This window comes from Acanthopagrus latus, chromosome 12 (assembly GCF_904848185.1).
Source record: "Acanthopagrus latus isolate v.2019 chromosome 12, fAcaLat1.1, whole genome shotgun sequence".
Taxonomy (NCBI): Eukaryota; Metazoa; Chordata; class Actinopteri; order Spariformes; family Sparidae; genus Acanthopagrus; species Acanthopagrus latus.
In genome coordinates this window covers 5,989,372-5,996,894 of record NC_051050.1, presented here as the reverse complement: position 1 = coordinate 5,996,894, position 7,523 = coordinate 5,989,372, and positions in this window count along the sequence as shown.

Sequence of the window (7,523 nt, the reverse complement as noted above, 5' to 3'; positions counted from 1 at the left end):
GCTCTGTGAGTCTGCACCACCCATGGATCATCCCGCACAGGGGAGAGACCTGAAGGGAGGGCGATGGAGGGGGGAGATGATCAACTTCAGCTTCTCAGGCAGCCCACAGAGTGAGGAGAGTCGCATCTCACCTGCCTATAAAAGAAACCCTGTTGTAGGTTTCTGTCTTTTCTGTCATCTGAATCTTAACTTATTTTGGTAGCTTACTGGCTTTGTGTTTTTTGTGTCATTCACAACCTCTTTTTTGGTTTATGAGCCTTTATATTCAGGCAAATGCCTCCTGATAATCTAGAAGTTCTTGATGATTTTTCACCTCTCATCTCAAAAGCGTCTTCAGCTCTGACAGTTTTAGAGAGAAACTCAAAGGTGTTCTGTGGAGTTGTTCTTGTTTCATCCAGTGTTTCTCATCAACACACTTTACGTCTTTTGACATCTAACAAACACCCTGAACACACTTTTCTTATTCTTATTTAAACGATGCTTACATTCACGTTTGCTCGCGTTTTGCTTGACTTTCCTCCATTGCCTTTGTAGCTGCATTGCTAAGCTTCTCAGTGCATAACCGGCACTGACTGTTGGGGGAATGGCGTGAAACTGGCAGCAGGAATGTGAAGTGCATCATGGACAGGACACAAGCAAGAGCGTAGTGCTCAGTAACACTTCACAATTCCAAAGGGTGCCTTTAACACCGGGCTAAAGGAGTGTGTGACTGCACTCTGGTTGAAAACAGCCTTTTCTGAGACCAAAAATTACGTACCTGTGAAGAGTTAAGAGCAAACATTTTTCGATGCTCAACTCACTCTGAAGTTAATACTGATTGCACGGTGTAATGGCTGCAGAAAAGAGACACCATCTGCTAGTAGATTGGTTCCCAGGTCTCATCTTCACGATGCTATTCGGTCTGCCACCGGGCTGGACACTGAGCATCCAAATCAAATAACTGTCAAAGAACCTCTCTGGTGGAGGAGGCAGAGAATGCAAAAAGGGAGAGTGTTAGAAACTGAGGTGAAAACAAGAGTGAACTGACTTGATGGAGAGTGCTGATGTGTCAAAGTCTGTTCCCCCTCACTAGTGGGACTTGGGAAGGTTCAAAATGTGCATTCTATCAACTAGATCCAGAAGTAATAAAACCTGCCTGCTTATCACTACAACCTGGTGTTACACTGTGCCTCTTTGTACGAAGCTGAGATCTGGATCTCTAGGTCAGAGCGGGCTCTCACTGCTGTTTGTTGCTTTGGACAGTAGCCGCGCTGCTAACGCTGTCTTTGTGAAAGCTGCACAAAATGAAATACAACAGGGAAACACTTGTTGGCTTGTATCTTTTTTTTTTTTTTTTTTTGTTAAACTTTTCTTTAACTGATTTACTGTTTTATGTTGAAAGCATATCCTCATGTGTCATGATTTACTTGGCACTTCATGTCTTCCCTCCTGTGTTCATCCCCAGCCTGATGTTCCTTCTTCCCTTATCGCACATCAGCTTTTTGTTACACCTTCCTGTCCGCCCCTGTGCCTGTATTTTGTGCGGAAAGTTGAAATGTGTATCATTTCACTTTTATTGATCGAAATTTAGATAACATAAACTTTCACTGCCCCGCTGTAAATCATTTTATACATTTTTCATCTAAGCTCGTATTCAACATTCAATTTTATTCTAATTCAACCGATGTTAATCTTTTTTTGATTGCCTATTGTTTTGAAAGTCATTATAAGGCATGCCTTGGCCAATTAAAGCACTTTGAATTGCCTCTGTTCCAATGTGCTGTTTAGACAAAGCTGCCTTCCTGCAATAAAACTGAGTGCCGTCTCATTTCTTGCTTTTCACTCCGCAACAATTAGACAAACTGCTCACAAAGTCGAGCGATGCATTAGTCGATGTGAAGAATAAACAGACTGCAGAACACCAGCTTTTATAGACCCGTGACAATAAGACTAACAATCGGAACAAAGCCTCCGGCACTCGTCAAGAGCATGTGTGTAGCTGCAGAATGTAAATGCCTCTTCATAGCATTATCAACAAGGAGTTTTCGCCTTAGTTAAGATCACGAGAGTATGAAGTGTGAGAGGGTAAGGCATGTGGCAACACTCCAACAGGGTCTTACATCCTCGAGAACAGGACATGCCCAGGTCCCGAGGTCAATTACAGCCTTGGTTAATGACCTCTGTAATAACACAGAATTGCCAATGGTAATGTCAAATGATTGTGTCTTGATCATCACAAACAGGCCAGTAAATGTGACTGCTTTACACTATTTTGTGAGGTCCTTTGACTTAAAAAGCCCATCGGCTTCAAATCCAACCTTTCTTCAGACACGTCCCCTACAGACAGGAGGATATATGAATATACTGCAGACGATATGCAAACCGTCAGATTGTTTACTCCACACTCACCATGACAGTTTCAATACATTGCACAGAAAGCGAAGCATTCATGAGAGTTTTTGGAACCAATTTGTGGGCAAAAGGCTTACTGACAGCTGGTGAGTTCTGGGTGCAAATCCTTCTGAATTCCCCCTCAGGCCACAATTAGTTCACGAAAATGTATTCTTCATATTCTTTCGGGAGTCAGAGGGATGCAGCTTCCAGCCTCGGGCTCAACTCCCAGAGCCAAAACACAGACTACTACAGTAGCCACAGGCTCCCTCAGGTCATACATACAACATCAACCTGAGAAACACCCAGATTTAATTATGCAAAGAAGATTTAAAGAATGCTGGATTAATTCTTGAGACTGAACCATCTGGCTGTAGCAGTGAATCCCACACTGGAAACAGTTGAAGACTTTAATGGGATCAATGCATAACGATTTCTGTGTGGGCACGCGGGTTGTATTAACAACTACCTCTGCTGGCTGGCGTTCACTTTGATCGAATCCATGTATTTCACTGAAGACATCATTTCTCATGCTAACAGTATTACATATTAACAGTTACTGGAAGACCTTATTGGGCAGGTTTTAAAAAGAAAGAAAAGAAAGTCGGAAATACATTTTTTTTTTTGTAATTCACCCATTCTTCTTCCTTGTCGAAGTCTGACGCCTGCATTAACCACAATGCAACGGCTGAACCACTAATGGTTTGTTTGGAGATTCGAGTGCCTCAAGCAGAGATGACGAGTGGCTCACTTCCATTCTTTCAGACATCTGAGGGAACTTATTCGATTTTGTGAGGCTCCCTCTTTTTACAGGCTTTACAGAACATTTTCACGTATGCTTTCGAACTCCTCATTACAGTACCTGTCAAAAGTCCCGGGAGAATGAAGAAAAATTTTGAAGTTACCCCTTCGATCCCTCCTGGCAAGATGCGACTGGTTCGACTAGTTCTCCAAATGGGGAAACAGCTGTTAACGGACACAACATCAGACTTATATGAATTGTTAAACAGGCTTTTGACCATCAAAGACATAACATGTAACATTTCTGCATTCAAATATCTAAAAACAACAATGCCTTTGTCACGTACGTTGATAAATCTGTCATTTGATTCAAGGTAACAGTGCGTTTCAGCCTGTTGGGTGCCTGTCGCTATAACTTCTGGCTAAACATAATGTGAATACAAAAACCTCGTCTGTAAACATCTGTGCCATCGGAGTCACGTCAAACAGATTTGCATCAGCAGTGGTGGTTGGCTGGAAGTAAAGACGTCGTCTATCTTTATCTCACACTATCAAACTACATCTTTTGTTTTCATCACTTTGATTGAAGTCCTGCCTACAGTTCTGTGAAAATCAGATTTAATGGATCAGATCATAAATTATTTATTCAAAGCATAACTAAATGGAGTGAAATAAAGCCTTCCAGAGTATCATTTCTATAGAGAGTAATCTGGTTGTCTTGTTTGATAGTTCATCTTTATAAAGTTTAAATACATTTCACCATGTCTGCATTATGATGTTCCTGCACAAAGCAATCCCACATTTAAAATATTCACACAGGTCCCATTTCACACCAGATGCTGACATGTGAAGATGAAAAGACAAACCAGAGACGAGTTGTGCAATATCAACTATCATGTCTCTGCCTCACATTTACTTCATAATTTAAAAAAAAAGTCCGACATGCTGCAGCAACTGTCCTGAGAGCGAGAGTGCAATACATGTCAGCAGGCTGGAAATCACCAGTATTTGTATTTCTTCAGACTGCACAGTGGACCGCAACAGAGTGCAACACCGGCAATCAGCTCACCACCAACCTCGACTCTCACTCTCCTGTTTTTATGTGGACTTCTGTGTCGGTTTTCATTTATATTCCAGGACAGCCGCAGCGACTTCACTGCAAACCCAGGCCGAGCGACACACACAGAGAGTGTGTGTGCCAAGCTGCTGGGCACTGGAGCAGAAGTAGATGCTGAAGAGAAACGACAAATGTCAACACTTTCCTGTGGAAATACAATTGTCATATTACACAAGAATGGCTGCATGTTGGACACCTCTGCAGACCTAATGCATGTCTGCCAGACGGCCAAATAGAGTAAGATGGAGCCAGAGATGAGGACTGGAGTTGACTCAAGTCCCAGTTTTGATGATTGGCGTTAACTTAGGACTTGATTTTACCCAGAGAAAATGACTTTGGACTCGTTTGTGAGATGGACCAAATGATTTGAGACACATGTCTGTATGGTGCAAGTGGCTGAAACACCACAAAAGAAGTGCTGCAGAAAGAAAAAGAGAAAAGAAATGGAAATAAAACGTAAAAAGCTGGGGGTTTGTTGTCATTCTAAGAGAGGACTGCACTGTGTCGCACCATCTGCATATGCATGGAGTCTTCTCTTTCAAATATCCATCACTCTCTGCCTGTACCTGCTACAGACCCCAAAAGACTCTGCGTGACTTGAATATTTAAAGAAGAAAAACATTTCCTGGTAGAGCTGCTTGGTGCGTTCGTCGAACCGTAAGCGGCAGCATTCATTAGGTTCATTAGGACGTGCTTCTAGTGTGGACAGTGATGGATGGTTTATGCTGCCCCCTGCTGTTGGAGCTCTTACTATATAGTATTTAGATTTAGCATTCAAAGGCAACTGGATCCGACGTTTTAGAATGTGGCTGACAGTTGAATATGTCACCTGCTACTGCAACTGCCTCCACTCCTGTGTGAAGGCTTTCCACCACATGTTGGAGCCGGACTGCTGAGACAGGCGTCCATTAAAATAAAGTGAGGTCCAGCACTGATGGTGGACGTAAGACCAGGCTCAAGGTTGATGCTCCAGTTCATCCTAACGGGGTGGGGATGGGGTTTGGGGCAGGGCTGTGGACGGAGAAAACCATGTCTTTGCTGACAGGAAATTGTTATGGTCATATTTGAACCGGGAGAAGGGCGAGCACAACCTGATGAATTATGTTATCGTTTTAAATATCATTGTATGTTGGTGGCAAAAACATAAAACAAATGTAAGAGGTCCCTGAGGACACTGACGACTCGGTGGCAGTTTGAAGGCCTCGGTGTTGATGGGGGGTTTGGCAAGTGTCTGAAACCCTCGTCCAACAATTACTGTAGCTTTCAAAAACAGACAATTGGGCAATTGTGTGTTAGTGTGAAAGCAGGGAAGGTTTAAACTTCCTCCGAACGCTCCTTTTCATTTCCCACACAACTGCTGCCGTCAGTCTGCCTTTGTGCATAACAGTGCAACACAGTGAACGCCTGTAGAAGCTGTCAGAGATCGTGCTCCTACCTGCGTAGTGTTGAGACTACAAAGATGTACACAGAGTTCTCCTTCAGAGTTCTTGAAGAGAGATCTGGAAGGCAGAGGCTGTGACACGGATTTTGTTTTTTTTGAAAGCAAAAGGAAGCTTTGGGGTTTTCTCCAGGCTTTTCTTAAAGCACAAAAAAAAGGTTACATTCAGAACGAGACAAATTCCAGCACCTTTGTTGAAAAGCTTTATTGAAAAACTTCGTTGGCGGGAAGAAAGTATAGATTTGGTGAACATTGCCATAAGCCACAACTTCAGTTACAAAGTGCTCCATCAGTCGTCTGTACAGTGGACGTGGGTTTGATAAATGACACATGAAACAATCTTATGCGAACAAAGCACCATGAAAAGTAGAAACAAAAAGGAGGAAACTGAACTCATTAGTTTATATAAAAAGTCTGAAAATGAAAAATCACCTACATTTAAATAAACACCTTGCATGTCAGCACGTCTTCAAAATATGCAGATGAGTTATCGACTTGCCACTCGATCCGTCAAGCTGTGTTTTTTGTAGTGTTCCTTTTTTTTTTTTCTTTTTTCAATTAATCGATCGACCCAGCAAAAAAAAACAATATTGATCCATGTCTTTGGCCCCTGACACAGGGTCACAGTCACCGGAGCAGGAACCCCTGCTGATGGAAAACACTGACGTCCTGTCGCCCGCATCCATGTAAGACTGTAGAGTTGTCATTTTGCTATGGCTTGGATTCGATAATAAATAATCACATTAATGATCACCGTTACAAGTGGAAGATTCAGGCGGTCAGCTAATGAAAGACAGAGGACAGAGCGCTTTGTCAAAACCAGTGCTGTACATCAAAACCTCTGCTGGTTTCAAAAAAAGCTTCAATTTTTCAGACAGGATATTGTAAGTTGTGAGGAATCAATTTTCCTACTTTTTACGATTTTCACATTAAAAAAGGGAACTGAATGCCCAATTTCCGTTTCAATCTGCCGTGAAAAAGAATTAGAAAGTGCAAAGGCAAAGCGCAGTGAATTTAAATAGCTTGTGTGGGAGCTCACAGAGCTAAATGAGTCATTTCTGGTCTTTTATCTTTTCTGTTTCCATCAGTTTCTTAACACAAAACAGTGATCAAGACTATCTGATAATAAAGCCTGAGTTCTGTTAAAGATAAGGGAGGCAATTACACAGAGAGAGCAGAGTATTTATCAGTGTGAGGAACCTGACATTCACTGGATTTTTGTCCATAGCAGACGTAGTCTGACTTTTTGTGTTCTGACTCGACAGATTCCATATTTTTCCTTCTCCTCTTTGGTTTATGACGCCGATCCTGAAGCAATAAATAAAATTAGAATACAGGTCGAGCTACAAATAAAACTGCTCTTCTTATGTGACTTTTGAGGACAGTAAACCTGTGACCTCTGTGTTGTTAGACACCAACATCACCAATAATATCAGATTCTTCTTGTCAATAAGTCACAGTCAAGTATTGTGTATCGACAAACTGATATATGTGTCACAGAGCCCAAGTATTGTCCTACAACACTGTGAAACTATGTGTTTAATCCGAAATGCAAATAGTTCCACACAACTACTGTTATCCTTTTTGAAAATGAAATTCTATATTAGTGAGCCATTTTGGAAAATGTACATCTTCAGTAGGAACCAGTGGCTTCAAACAGGCTGGGAAGTCCCAGTACTGAGTGAGAGACTAATGCAAAATAAAGAATAATGCCAGCCTTAGCTTTTAAAGGTGTGTTTTTTTTTTTTTAAATAAAGCAGGTCTAAGTGATAGACAAATACTGTGAAAATGTAAAAACGCTCAATCCAAAGAGAAAAGGACACAGCCCATTTTCAGAAGCTGTGCCTTCAAAAAGGC